This window comes from Lissotriton vulgaris, chromosome 2_1 (assembly GCF_964263255.1).
Source record: "Lissotriton vulgaris chromosome 2_1, aLisVul1.2, whole genome shotgun sequence".
Taxonomy (NCBI): domain Eukaryota; kingdom Metazoa; phylum Chordata; class Amphibia; order Caudata; family Salamandridae; genus Lissotriton; species Lissotriton vulgaris.
Genome location: NC_141687.1, coordinates 1,246,413,203 through 1,246,427,948, shown reverse-complemented (window position 1 = coordinate 1,246,427,948; position 14,746 = coordinate 1,246,413,203).

Below are 14,746 nucleotides of genomic sequence, written 5' to 3'. Positions count from 1 at the left end.
CTCCTCTATCCTCTTCCTCCAGACTCCCCCTATCCATTTCCCTCAAGGCAGATGGCTGGATTAAGCAAAATGAATAAACTGTCGCTTTGTAGACGAGTCCCCTCAAAAGAAGTGGGACTGGAATTACTGACTATATGTTGCTGATTGCTGACAGTTACTTCTGAAATTGACACGAGAGGCTGCCCTGTGGGCCTCCACTTTAAGAACAAGATGCGGAAAAAAAGTGGAACAGGTAATGAATAATGAGATGGCATGCAGTGGACAGCACTGGCTGTCTGGCTCTGATAAAAGCAATTGCTGTTTGTTTGTTGTGCATTAAATGAATCATCATATGTCTTCTGTTATTGCATATTGCTAGGGCGGCATTAAAAAGCTGAGCCAACATGGGACGCCAAATCTCCATATTTGCTTTATATAAATCTGCAGGGTTTGCCAATATACCATGATGATGAGTCTTGATGATCAAAGTTACATAATATCTTTTTTCTTTACAGTCACTCACTGGGATGGATGGATCATCACTGTCGGTTTACAAAAGAACTATGACCATTTTGTGAGTGGCAAACAGGTAAACCAGTCAACAACAACTACAGCAGAACTACATGTCTGTCTAGGCGTGGTATGGAGTGGTCGAGCCAGTGTAGTGTTGTTATGCCAGAGTCCAGACAACAGTTCATGTAAAATTGCGGCTATGTGGCTTGCTGCATACAATTAGATATGCTTTGTCTGTCTGTGTCAAAGAGGTATGCTACATCAGGTTGCTACATTCACTCAGTGGTGCCTGCCTTGACCGTTTGCATGGCCCTTGCCTGCTGTGTGCTAATTACTATCCTTGAAAAGGAGATTCAGAGTACGCACTTTAGAAATGATGCTGTATGTTGTAATACTGTCGCCTCTGAAACTGAAAGTGTTATTTTTGCACTACACACCGTACCTTATATTTTTTTCTCCGTGGGGTTTTAATATCGCTTCCTGTTTTTCCATCAACAATTGCAGGCCAGCTTTTACCCTGTGCGATGGGAAAAATTATTAACTCAGGCTTACCATTAGTGATCCGCAATTCCGCATCCGCCAGGCAGGCAGTGGACAGTGTGTCTGGTCACCAAGATTGATCGACGGAGAGTCAGATGGAATGGAGGAGAACCGCGAATAAGAGGAATGGCTGGATGCATGCAACTTCCCAAATTGAACAGGACAACTACAACATACAGTTACAGTATCCTCTTTACTTCTCCTTATCTTTTAAAGAATGTTATTGTTGTGAACTTCTATGAGTTTGTTTGTTTGCTCTCTGCTTCGAATTCATCCCTCCAGCTATTTGATAAGTTTCTTTGCTATTTTTAAAACTAATTTAATGTACTAATAAGTGTTTATTCTTTCTGAGGGCAGATAGGCAAGTGAAATTGCGTAATTACTGCAGCCCTGTACTGTCACATTGTTCCTTCATAGTTAGTAAGTTGTCGTAAGTACTACTTTTCAGTAACCTAACCATCCATTTAGCAAACAACTTCATGCATGCAGTAGTGCATGCACTTCCTTTGTATCCAAAGATTTGTTTTTCTTCATTTGTTGTTTGTCCATGCTGTGTTTCCTCTCGCCACAGAACTTTCACCAAAAACCCCATTCCCATCCAATTTTCAAACCCTAACCCTCTTCCCCCGGGCTGTGTGGTTTTCATTGAGGTATGACTAAATGACAACAATAATTCCACACACTTGCTGGGGAGGATAAGGTGCAAACAACTTCCTCAAATCAATTTTAAGGCAGCTACATGAATCCTATGCTATTGTAATTCTGCTTAAAAAAACACCAATGAATTTTTCAAATCAATTCTGAATTTCATGCCCACCATCGATTGGATCCATCGTCAACAACAGCATCCTCCTACACGTGAAGAAAGGTTACGCTGCTGTGTCACTGTTCTTGTTGTAGCCATTATCATCCATGCAAATATTGTTTTCCCATACTTATATTCAGCATTGCTTAGGCCACAAATATTATATATACTGTTCCTTCTAATACTCCTCTTAGGCCACTCAATGTCTAATTTCCTTTTTTTTCATACGCTGCTACTGCTAGTGTGGTACCACTCCTACTACCACCACAACAATGGAATTTCTGTCCTGGATGGATTTCATGGACAACCGTAATCGCCATTTGCCATGCAGCCAGCGCTGTGCCTAGCTCTATTCTCAAACACGAATCACAGGTAAGATAAGCATTTTGGGGAGGTAGAATAATGGGCTAGGACTTGGAGGAGAGACTGACAGTAGTACTAGTAAAGTACTAGTAGGGCAATTGAATTCACTAACTCTGTTAGTGGCACTTTTGTACATTTTTGGACGTTTTAGATAATTCATGCTGGTAAGTTTGAGGAAACCAAACGTACAGTAACCCCTGTCCACCAACCCACAAAATAATATGAACCCGTACACTATGTTCAAGTATGTAAAATAAATAATTATATTTCCCATAACAAAAATAAACTATTCAAAAGACCCAACCCACCCCCCCTCCCTAACCCCAACCAATGTCCATAAGAATGTCCCTCAAAAAGTCCCTCTGAATCCCTAACGCCCAATTCCAACCCCCCCCCCCAACAGTCTTTAAAAAAGTGGTAAGGGACAGTCACTTCAGTGGTGTCCTGTGGACAGGTGGTCCCGCATCTCTTTGCGGAGGTCCTGGAGCTGGCGCTTCAGCTTCTCAATCACGTGCTCCAGGTAGTCCACTCTCCAGCAGAGACGGCGCTGATGTGCCATCCAGGCTCTGGGGGGGCAGCTGTTGTTTTTGCTGCTCCGCGGCGGCTGCGTGAGGTTGTCAGACCACGGCGCCGTACCACTGGAGGCTGCTGGCTTGTGGACCCAGGGGCACTGGAAGAGGAGGCAGCTGTTCCCGCCTCTTCCTCCTGCTCCCGAGCCCCCAGCTGCCGATATTCAGCACAAATGGCCTCCAGCTTCCGGGCCCTGGCCCGGACAGCCATCTCCTTTTGGGTGAGTTTTCGTGGAGCATCTATATGAAGAAAGAAAGAAAAATACTGTAACCAATACTCTTTAACATTAACACAAAATAATTCAACAGAAAGTTGTTTCACAGTAACACTAGCAACTTGCAAGCACAGTATAACATTTTGGCATGTATCTTTCCGCCGTCTTTGTAGGCCTGTAAGTTACATTAGTGGGAGTTTCAGGAATTCTACTAGCAGCACTATGGACTCACTACATAGTCAGAGAGTCAGAGAGTACACCAGTCTTCTTGTTTTTTCTCTTGTATTGCGAAAAAAATTACTTGTACGTGAACTTGTGGTAGCCGGAATAATGCCAGCTCAGTCAGCGTGCACCCAAGAAAAACAGACACAAGGCATGATGACGCAGACTCGCATTACTTTAAGCAGTACATGCAGGTGGGGATAGGGAAGCTCTTACTTTTCTATAGGGGTGGCACTGGCCATACTCTGTTTCATCAAGGGCTACTGCTCAATGTAATTTATATTTCAAACTGCCCCCCGGGCCTTGACTACTACAAAAGAAAAATTAAGATTATTCATTTCTGATCATATATCCAGCCGATCACATGATCTTTGCTTATATGATGGAGGACTTTAGGGGCTTTGTTTTGATAGATTGAATGAACAACAGCGATAGGCCACCCATGATTGACACAGCTGAAAGAAAATTATTAACATAGGGAGCGAGTGTGGTACCCATAATTGCCGGAGGAAGGGACTTGACTTGATATAATGTGAACTATACAATACAAACACAATATATGCTGTGCTTGCAAAGTAAACTAATGTACTGTTCGTCAAGGGAGAATTTCTGAACAATCACAGCTTCTAGTATTTGGATTTCCTCTGCTTTGCTACTCTAGCACGGACATGCTGTTCAAAGTAACACTCTTCATCCACTGAGCGTCTGCTATGAGGAAGAAGATACCATCCAGGCTTCCAAAGTAAATGCCTATCATTCTTCTTAATGTCTCAACTGGACCAACTTTACTTTTTCTCAACAACCAACTAACACCCGTTTTATTTTATTTGGTAAACCACCGTCTTGACTTGCATTTGAGTTTGACCCAAATGATATATTGCAATGCACACCACACATGCATTTTCTTATTCACCCACACAGGCAGTCATCTTTTCTTTCTCCTCCAACCATCCTTGCTTCAAGCAGCCATGCATCTGATTCCTTCCTATCAGCCACCTCTGCATGCATTCAAAAACACGCATATCATTCTTTACAGTCATAAATGTTATGACTCGCTCGTCCTTCCTTACACCCTTCTTTCCCTTTTAGTTCATCACATCCCTCAAGTTCATCTGATCTGACTTGGCTTCGTGATAAAAGTTTCACAGCTGAGTTGAAGTCACATAGAGGGGGCCATTGCTTACTCGAGAACTACCGTCGCTAATGCTATTGCTAAGTCAAGGGTGACTGTCTTCTCCGTGATTAGTAAAAATGTAGTTCTAAATTAGTAACTGTTTTTAACAGTACAGTGTACTTGTACTAGTGTACTGTCTACTGCACAGTACATCATACACCCCTTTACGAGCCTACTCTAAAATGTCAATAAGTAAGGAGTATGATAACTTACCACCGTCCGCCGCTGCTGAGCCATTCCCCACAGCAGCTCCTCCTGGTGGCACTTGTGGCGCCGCCGCATCAGCCCCTGGAGTGGACGCCTCTGCGCCGCTGGCCCCGGCACTGGTGGTGTTAGGTGCCACATCCGATGTTGTGACGCCTAGAAAAAGCATGTCATATTTTTAGATGCCATACACCACCCCCTATTTCATCTGGTGATGGAAGAAAATGTTAATACAGAAAAAAAATTAATTATTGGGACTGAAAAAAAAGTGACGGTTTTAGGGAGGGTACTAACTTTTTATATGCTTAGCCATAACATAACACTTTTTGGCTCAACTGATGAATGCTTGCTTTTTAACGTGCACCATTTTTCTAATTACAGACAGAAGATTCCATTGCCCTTCTGCCAACAAGAGCTTTTCAATTTTCACCGCCTACTCCTCATCACCAGTGCCAGTACTTGAAGTTCAAACATGGTGAGGGCTCCTGCACAATTATTATAATAATTAGATGTGTTAAGTTGAAGTATATTCTAGGGAAGGGTGTTTAAACTTTAACGCCATCTATCACCACTGCTCGCTGGGAATACTGCACTATTAAAAATAAATAAATTGTTTTTTTATTTGCTATTTGAAAATAAAATTTTAAAACAAAAAAACACTGTGTGGTTTTTGTTCACGAGTGAGTGAGCGGAAGGGTTTGCAGTTGCACTACTGCACTTTGCAAGCATGCTTCCGTGACTCTGATAGGTCAGGGCTCGGTAGTCTTCTTCTGTTCTTCTGGGTTGTATAATCATTGGTCAGACACACTAGTCGGTCAGGGGATTGGGGGTTCAACTTCTGTTCTGACTGAGATATGTGGAAAGTCGAACTGCACCTTTCTTCAACAATGTCCTATTTCTCTTGTCCATACTTCTGTATGTGCAGAGTAGTCCCTGAAACACTAGCGGTTTGGTATGTCCTCCTATCAAATCAAAAAGCCAACTACTAGCTTATTCTTGGTGGACATTGACATTTTGTTGTTGGGAATTGTCAAAGCACTAACATTAAGAAGACTGGAATAGACAACAGGGGCAACCCAGAGGACTGCACTCAGTCCCTAGAGCTATTGCTGGATCAGAGTTTTGTTTAACACCATTTGCCGACTGGGCAAGCTTAGCTACCTACCTACATAGACCGACTCATACTAATAGTAAATAGTAGTAGCACAGAGAGTGATATTAGAGGCAGGATAATGTAGAAACAGTCTACAAGAAGATCAAAGACTATTTTGTAAAAAATAGAATTAGGAAACAGTTTGGAATGAATAGGTGCTGTAAAAGTTAGGGAAGTATAATTATTAATATTAACAACAGAACAACTTACTGGAGCCAGCAGAAGAGACCTCTGAGGACCGATCCTGCCCACCTTGTTCCGCCGGCGTCTCTGTTGTCTTGCCCCTGGGAAGTGCTGCTGATGATCATGAAATAAACACAAACATGGATGATTGTTTTTTTGAAATATTTGATTTCTTTGACCGCAATCTACAATTATCTCGGGGAAACAAATTACCTACAATTGCACTACATGTATTGACCTATCTGATCTGGTCAACTAGGAGGATAGTACAGTATTGCTGGATTCGCAGACCGTCTACTTGGAAAGTTATGTTGTAAGTCAATAACTAAACCAACAATAAAAAGGTTCTACTTCGACTGCCAGCACTCAGCAGCAGGCGACATGACAGACACAGTCCGTCATCATGGTTGCAGACCACTAAAAAATGTCCTACTACTAAATAACAAGTCATAATATACTCAACATATCAATCCACCACTGTCTCTTCTTAGTGGCAGCAGGAGTACAAAGGAAGGACTACACTTGAGTCTCTAGTCTCTCTAGCATTACGCAGTTCTGTCAAAGTACTGACTCATACATAATCACTCAGGCCAAATGAGCACAAAATTGAAAACAAGTAAGCATAGTAGCACCGCCAGTGAGCAGGCGATAACCTGCAATCACAGAAGCTTTTGAAACATAAATTACCTGCAATGTAATCTCTAGTGTCTTGCATTACGCAGTTCTGTAAAGTACACTCATACATAATCACCCAGGCCAAATGAGCACAAAATCGAAAACAAGTAAGCATAGTAGCACCGCCAGTGAGCAGGCGAGCACCTGCAATCACAGAAGCTTTTGAAATATAATTTACCTGTGATGTAATCGGCAGCATTCTTGCTCTTCGGAAAAAACAAATTGCAATATCATAACACAGAGCAGGAGAAAACAAAGTAGTGATTAAATACTAGCTACTACTACTCACCAGGGCCCGGGATCTCGACTCCAAGCAGGTCGAGCAGGTCTTGCTCCCGGTCCAGGATGTCAGACCACCGGTGCGTCGCCTGGTTGTAGGTGCGCCGGACCCCAGACTCCTGATACATGGCCCGGCACACCTTCCCCCATAGCTGGCAACGCTCCTGGAGCCCGTACTTGGCACCGGGCCTGCCGTCTGCCGCGATGGTCTTGGGGAGGTGGCGCTGGACGTAGAAAATCAGTGCGGCCACCTCCACCGCGTTGAAGATCTCCCGGGCTACTACTTGCGCCCCCCTTAAGCGCCCGCAAGGGAGCCGGGTACGGGGTGCGGGACCCTTCCCCTTGGTGTTCTTCCCGGCTCCCTTTGCCATGGTCCAGGACAGGAAAGTAAAATAAAATAGGAAAGAAAGAATAGTGAAAAGGTAAATAAAAGAAAAGAGTTAAAAAAAGTAGTTTTAAGTAACCAAAAGTAGAAAAAAGCACAAAATATAGATGTAGAAAAATAAAGAGATAGAAAATGAGTAAAAAAAATTAAAACAAAGTTCAAAGAAACAAAGGATTACAAAGATTAAGGGAGGATTGATAAAGCATGCCCAGAACCATAGCAATAAATGAAAAAGAAGATGGCTGCGCCCAATGCGACCACATGGGTAAGTTCGCACGATATTTCCCCTGCGAGCACGCAAAAACGGACGCGATCACGTAATTGCGCCCGCACGTAGGAAATGCCCAACGCAAGCATGCAACTAGCGCCCGGAAACGGAAATATGCAGCACGAACACTTAAAACAAGATGGGCGCGCCCATGTACGACCGCATGGGTAACTGTGCGGTCGGCGCGCTGAAAAAAAACCTGCAAACACGCAAATATAAAAAAATCCGCAAATTCGCGAATTTTGCAGACCGCGAATTTGCTTTCGCATGAATTTGCGTACCGCGAATTCGCAAATTTCGCCCATACTTAGTTGCTGGTACAAACAGAACACTCAAGGGGAGGTTCATAGAGAAAGAGGGACTGATCGCTTGAGGACTGACAGGATCAACTGGCACACAGGCTGGATTTGAGTCAGGGTCGTCACCGGGGGTGGGGGTGTTGAGAACTCCTGGGAAACGCCCAGAGACTCTGGGGGCAAGCCGGGACCGCTACATCGTTGGTTTGTTCTGTGAGGTCCCTGGAGACCCCATCTGAGGTCAGTAACTCACCTGGGCCCTCAAACCCTGAACATGGACTGCTGAACTCTTGAATCTGTGAATGCCTGAACATGTGCTCCTAAGAGCTAAGTGCACAGTGGTAAATGCACTCAACATCTGGGATGCTGTAACCAAGGATTTCACCTCGACATGTGCTGTCTTCTGCTTCCTGCCCCCCTTAAATTCCATGTGTCAGTTCTGACGGAGCAGAGGGGCTTGCTGGTGAGGCTCTAGGTAGCCGCAGGTGCCTGTCGGTGCATGAAGAGGCCGGCATTAGGTTGGTGCTGCCTGTACCCACATAGGACCCCATTTCCTGCACCTGGCACTGGTCAGCCACATGTCCCTTATTGCTCTTGGGGGACAAGGGACTTTAGACAACCCACCAGCAAACACTGCCACCATTAAGAAACCAGCCGGCATATCATGGAGGAGAGCATGAAGGTGTAAGGTGGTGAATTGGAAGAGGTTGAGAAAAGAAAACCTAGACAAAGCTGCTTAATTCCTGGAGGCAATGATTCAGAAAAGGGACTGGTGATTAACAGAGTGTCTGAATTAAGCAGACCACTCTTACCCAGTCCAAAGATCAGGGCTTGATCCATCACCGTTATTTATCTCACTGCACCATCCCAGTTCAGAACCTGGCTATATGCAAATCAGTCTGTCCCTGGCCCAGTGCATCATGGGAACAGGGCAGACTAAACTACCAAGCCAATTCTAAACCAGAAAAGAGACAAGCTACCGGGGACCGGTTTCTGGCATTTCAGCCGTCGTCGGCCCGGCTTGCTTGAATCCTGATGGTGCAGTGAGAAAGGGACTCATGTCTGAGTATACCATGCCACACCTATAGTGGCCAAAAACGATTCAGAAAAGGGGGTGGTGATGAACAGAGTGTCTGAATTAAGCAGACCACTCTTACCCAGTCCAAAGATCAGGGCTTGATCCATCACCGTTATTTATCTCACTGCACCATCCCAGTTCAGAACCTGGCTATATGCAAATCAGTCTGTCCCTGGCCCAGTGCATCATGGGAACACGGCAGACTAAACTACCAAGCCAATTCTTCACCAGTAAGGAGACAATCTACCGGGGACCGGTTTCTGGCATTTCAGCCGTCGTCGGCCCGGCTTGCTTGAATCCTGATGGTGCAGTGAGAAAGGGACTCATGTCTGAGTATACCCTGCCACACTAAAAAACGGTGTTGGATCTAGCCCTGATCTCTTGACTGGGTGAGAGTAATCTGCTTAATTCAGAAACTCTGTCCATCACCACCCCTTGTTGTTAAATATTTTGTCCACCCTAAGCGTGGAAGGGTATACTCAGATGTGAGTCCCTTGCTCATTGCACCATCAGGATTCAAGCAAGCCGGGCCGACGACGGCTGAAATGCCAGAAACCGGTCCCCGGTAGCTTGTTTCCTTCCCAGTGTAAGAATTGGCTTGGTAGTTTGGTTTGCCCTGTTCCCATCATGCACTGGGACAGGAACAGACTAATTTGCATAGAGCCAGGTTCTGAGCTGGGATGGTGCAGTGAGCTAAAAAACGGTGTTGGATCTAGCCCTGATCTCTTGACTGGGTGAGAGTATTCTGCTTAATTCAGAAACTCTGTCCATCACCACCCCTTGTTGTTAAATAATTCCTGGAGGCAAGCAGCAAATTAATACAAGGGCATGCATAATAGCTACAGTGGGCGAGTGTAAACTTCTGTGCAGTAGACAGTACGTTCGGGCCTCTCCCTCATCCAGAAGGGTGTCTCTGGTGAGCGAACCAACTGGGAGGAAAGGGGGCGCTACTTATACACATGCCATACTCATCACCATCTAATCCCACACATTGCTCTACGCTACTTCATACCTCACCATTTAACATCATCTGCTTGTGGAGGCTAAAATCTGTGCACCACAGTAACTTATAAAACCTCCAAGAAGAATCCAAAGAGAACCGGCTGAACCTTCTCTTTTTACATCATTTCTAAAAAGAAAGGACTGTTATGGAAAAACAAGCTGATCTCCCACAAGACCAAATCATCTCAGGAGCCTTATCCACAGGGTTTTAATTCCGCCATTGGCACTAGCCCACCGAATGAATCACGGAACCAAGAGGATGCAGATCTAAAGAAAACAGCCACAACTGTGGCCACACCAACGTTAACCAAGTGCGATCCAAGGAAGCTTCAGGTGGCGAATATCGCTTCTCTGAAAAGCTCTCAGGCTGAAAGAGCTCAGTCCCCAGCTCGAGGACTGATAAACGAATACTTCTCATAGGCCCCCTACTCCTCACACTCAAGGGGCTCTTTGGGTTCCTGGGACCATAATATACCATTAATTGCCCTCACACAGTGCAGGTTCAGAGGGACCAATAGCAACAAAACAAAAACCCTGTAGATCAAACTCCTGTCAAGGGCTACAAAGGGACTTTAAGCATAATGATTACCCCTTACTTTTAAATCATCATTCGAGTTTTTAGAAAACTGCTCGCAAATCTACATACCCGGAGGTAATAGGGAACAGCACTCTGAGCTGAAAAGAAACACACAACCAGGGCCCTGGAGAAAAGTCTTGATCAATGAAGACTCTAGGGGCAGTCAAAGAACCCACACAAGTTCAAGTGAATGACAGAGAGAACTCTTGCCTTCTTTCATCTCCGACAACACCATCAAAAGTAGACCCTATAATCATCTCTGAGTTGTATTTTTATCACTCACCTACAAAGAAACCCACGAGGGACAGTATATCCAAAAAGGAGCTCTGCAATTTATCAGACCAATTCTTTGCCACACAGGAATCCCAAGTAGAAGCTCAAATTTAGCATCACTGGCACAAACTCCAGCATTAAGGAATGAGGTCAAAACAATTCCTGTCAGCCCGACCCACATAGGAAACCCAACTTCACCTTTTCCCACAAGCCTCGTAATTCCATCTTTGCCTTCCTTACCTTTAAGCAAGATATGATAGCCAAGGCTCTCCTTTGGCAATCTTAAAGATGGAACTTCAAATAGACTTAATTCAATCCAATGCCTCAAGCTTAATGAGTTTAGGCTAAGATCATTGGAAAATCAATTTTGGCAGATAGAGGCGGACCAGTTTTGTTCATGCTCCCCACTAATTGAGAAATTAAGCTTACTAACAGGAATACTATGGTCCCTTGTGGACAGTGTTAAAAACTCAACACACACACAAAGAAAATGTTTGCACGAATCTTAGCGGCTTATTTATATGACATGGACGTCAAACCTCCCCTAGCTGTGGAATCTTCGTCTTCCCCAGGAACTGAATTGGAACGGGCTCTGCCTCCAAAACTCGAACTGCATGCCTGTGCTACTTTAACCCCCTGAATCACTGGGTCCATCAGTGCCTGTACATTCCTCTAACCTCCCTAGACAGGCAAAAAAGAAATAAAAAAACTCAATAAAACAGTGCCTCATAAAATGGAGATCCCTGATAGATGGGTATCACAGCACACCCTGCACGAATCAACAAGGCAATATCACTAAGCTTTTCTTGATATTCAACTCAACCCCTAAAACAAGCAGTGGGCCCAAGGAGTCTGCAAGCTTTCAAAGCTGCCCGCAAAGCACTCTGTGCACACCCACCTGCCTGGAGTTGGAGCCAGGTGGCTCATCAAAGACAACCACTGCCCTGACTCCAGTTAATGGCCCAGAAAATTTTAAAGCAACCGCCCAGGAGGCCAATACTGCCCATGCACCAAGTAGACGTTTTCACATACACTGGCCCACACTGAAATCTACAACTGTCCTTGAGGCAGCAGTGGCATGCACAGCATTACAGGCAGGCACTAGAACAGTTGGCAGTGCAGTACCCCCCCCCCCATCCACTGCAGGGTGGGTTGGTCAGCATGCTGAGACCACTTTGATAAGCTACACCCCTGTTGCAACAGAGTTTAACCCAGTAGAGGTGTAGTGATGTAAATGATCAGGTCCACGTAGGTTCTTGTAATAATAGGTTTTTATTGAGTAAGATGGCACAAGGTGGTAATTCATAAATATTAAGATAATAAGTCAAGTAAACCCCACCAGGAGCTGTCACCTTTCAGCTAAAAGTCCCAAGCTCCCAACTGACTAGAGCTCAGATCCCAACATTCTTATATGTCATCATGAATAATCACATTCCAAATGATAACAGCAGTGAATAAGCTGGGAAGCCAACACTACAAGGGGCTCGTCTTTAATCGGGCAAGGGAACTACCAGCTGAACCTGACTTTAGGGCACATACAGCTGAGTTATGTACCAACTTAGCCCCTCCCCAAACTCTTTGGCTGATTGTGAACAACAACTTAGTCCAAGCAACCGCCTTCGACGGACTAAACGTCAACTTGGAACTGGCACACAGATGCTCTAGGCTTGCCCCTCATTTAACAGTTACAGAGTCAGACACAGTTAGCAATAACCAACATCAAGTCCAGTAGTCTAACGGCCGGAATGTTACTGGGGAAATAATTAGACACACACAACATGTTCAACCCTCCAGTAACTGGAGACAAACTGGCCTAATAAGCAAGCTTACATGTACTCAGCCAAGCTGTCCTCTAGGCGGAACCAGCACTACATGTGCCAAGATACAATGGATGTTAGCGCCTCAAACCACCATACCAGGGGTAGCCCCACCTGCAGACTGTAAGACTACCCTGGTATGGCTAATTCCATATGACATTCCTAATGGGTCCCATGATATATTAAATAGAGGCAACTTGTTCTACCTATTCCAACATACTGCAACATTGAAGGATTTAACATCGTCTGCATTAACCTCTGTGAAGTTTGCTCAAATCCCAGGAAAAGGAATCTCGGACCCCACAATCACTATATGGGAAAAGACTGATATCAGGGGCACCATCCTGAGTGACTCAAAAATCTTTGAGGAATGGGGGACTGAGCTCCAAAAGCTTCATCCACCAAAATATCCCCTTGTACTATTGGTGCAGGAACCTATCGTGCGGCACATAAGTGTGTTGAGAGGTGCACTGGGTGCCACCCATGACTGACTGCCAAGTGCCTTAAAAGTCAAACTCTCTAGACTTTTTATATGCTAACAACTAAAGAAATGTAAGTTATCTTTCAAGGTCTCACAACTCCGATGGATGGAACCAAATGGACAACTCCAAAAGCGGCGCCTGACACACTTACTACTATCCACCTTCCACCACTTAGCCCCCAACTGCACAAACAACTGCACAAACAGTTTAAGATGAATAAGTTCATAATTACATCAATCAATCAATCAATGACACTTATAGAGCGCGCTACATACCCGTAGGGTCTCAAGGCGCTGGGCGGGGGGGGGGGGGGTGCCGCTACTGCTCGAACAGCCAGGTCTTCAGCTTCTTCCTGAAGGAGAGGTGGTCTTGGGTCAGGCGCAGGTCGGTCGGGAGGGAGTTCCAGGTCTTGGCGGCCAGGTAGGAGAAGGACCTTCCTCCTGTAGTCGCTCTTCGGATGCGGGGGACGGCGGCGAGGGCGTGGTTGGCTGATCGGAGGTGGAGTTTGGGAGCGTAGAAGTTGATCCGGCTGTTGAGGTAGCTCGGGCCTTGGTCGTGTAGGGCTTTGTGTGCGTGGGTGAGGAGGCTGAAGGTGATTCTTTTGTTGACGGGGAGCCAGTGAAGGTCTCTCAGATGTCCGGAGATGTGGCTGGTTCGTGGGATGTCGAGGATGAGTCTGGCTGAGGCGTTCTGGATCCGCTGGAGTCTCTTCTGGAGCTTGGCGGTGGTACCGGCGTAGAGGGCGTTGCCGTAGTCCAGTCGGCTGGTGACGAGGGCCTGGGTGACGGTCTTCCTGGTCTCGGTGGGGATCCACCAGAAGATCTTCCGTAGCATGCGTAGGATGTTGAAGCACGCCGAGGAGACGTTGTTGACTTGCCTGGTCATGGAGAGGGAGGAGTCCAGGATGAAGCCCAGGTTGCGTGCGTGGTCCGTTGGTTTGGGTGCGGTGCCCAGGGCGGGAGGCCACCATGAGTCGTACCAGGCGGAGGGTGAGGAGCCCAGGATGAGGACCTCCGTCTTGTCAGAGTTCAGTTTCAGGCGGCTGGTCGTCATCCACTCGGCTACCTCTTTCATCCCTTCGTGCAGGTTGGCTCTGGCGGAGGCGGGGTCGTTGGTCAGGGAGAGGATCAGCTGGGTGTCGTCGGCGTAGGAGATTATGCTGAGGTTGTGTTTGCGTGCGATGGCCGCGAGGGGGCTCATGTAGACGTTGAAGAGGGTGGGGCTCAGAGATGATCCTTGAGGGACGCCGCAGATGACTTCGGAGGCCTCTGACTTGTACGGTGGTAGGCGGACTCTCTGTGTTCTTCCGTCGAGGAAGGAGATGATCCATTCCAGCGCCTTGTCCTGGATTCAGATGTTGCTGAGGCGCTGTACTAGGGTGCGGTGGCAGACATCATGGAACATAGCAGGATTGAAAACCACCCTGTCATCTAAACGTGGAGTAGCATTCTTTTAAAACAGCAACATTAATTGCCTAAAGGAAACGCGGGAACTCAATCCCACAGTTTTACATGGGTCCCAGGAGCTCTTCAAGCCGGCCAAACGTACTTACCTATTCGGACGGCCATCGGGTGGTTTCTCAATCTTTATAAAGCAAACGGCAAATTAGAAGCAGTACCCTTTAACCAAAACAAACCAGCACTGCAAGTTGCAACAATATCAGGGTTAACACTCGGCTAGAAGGACTTCCCCTT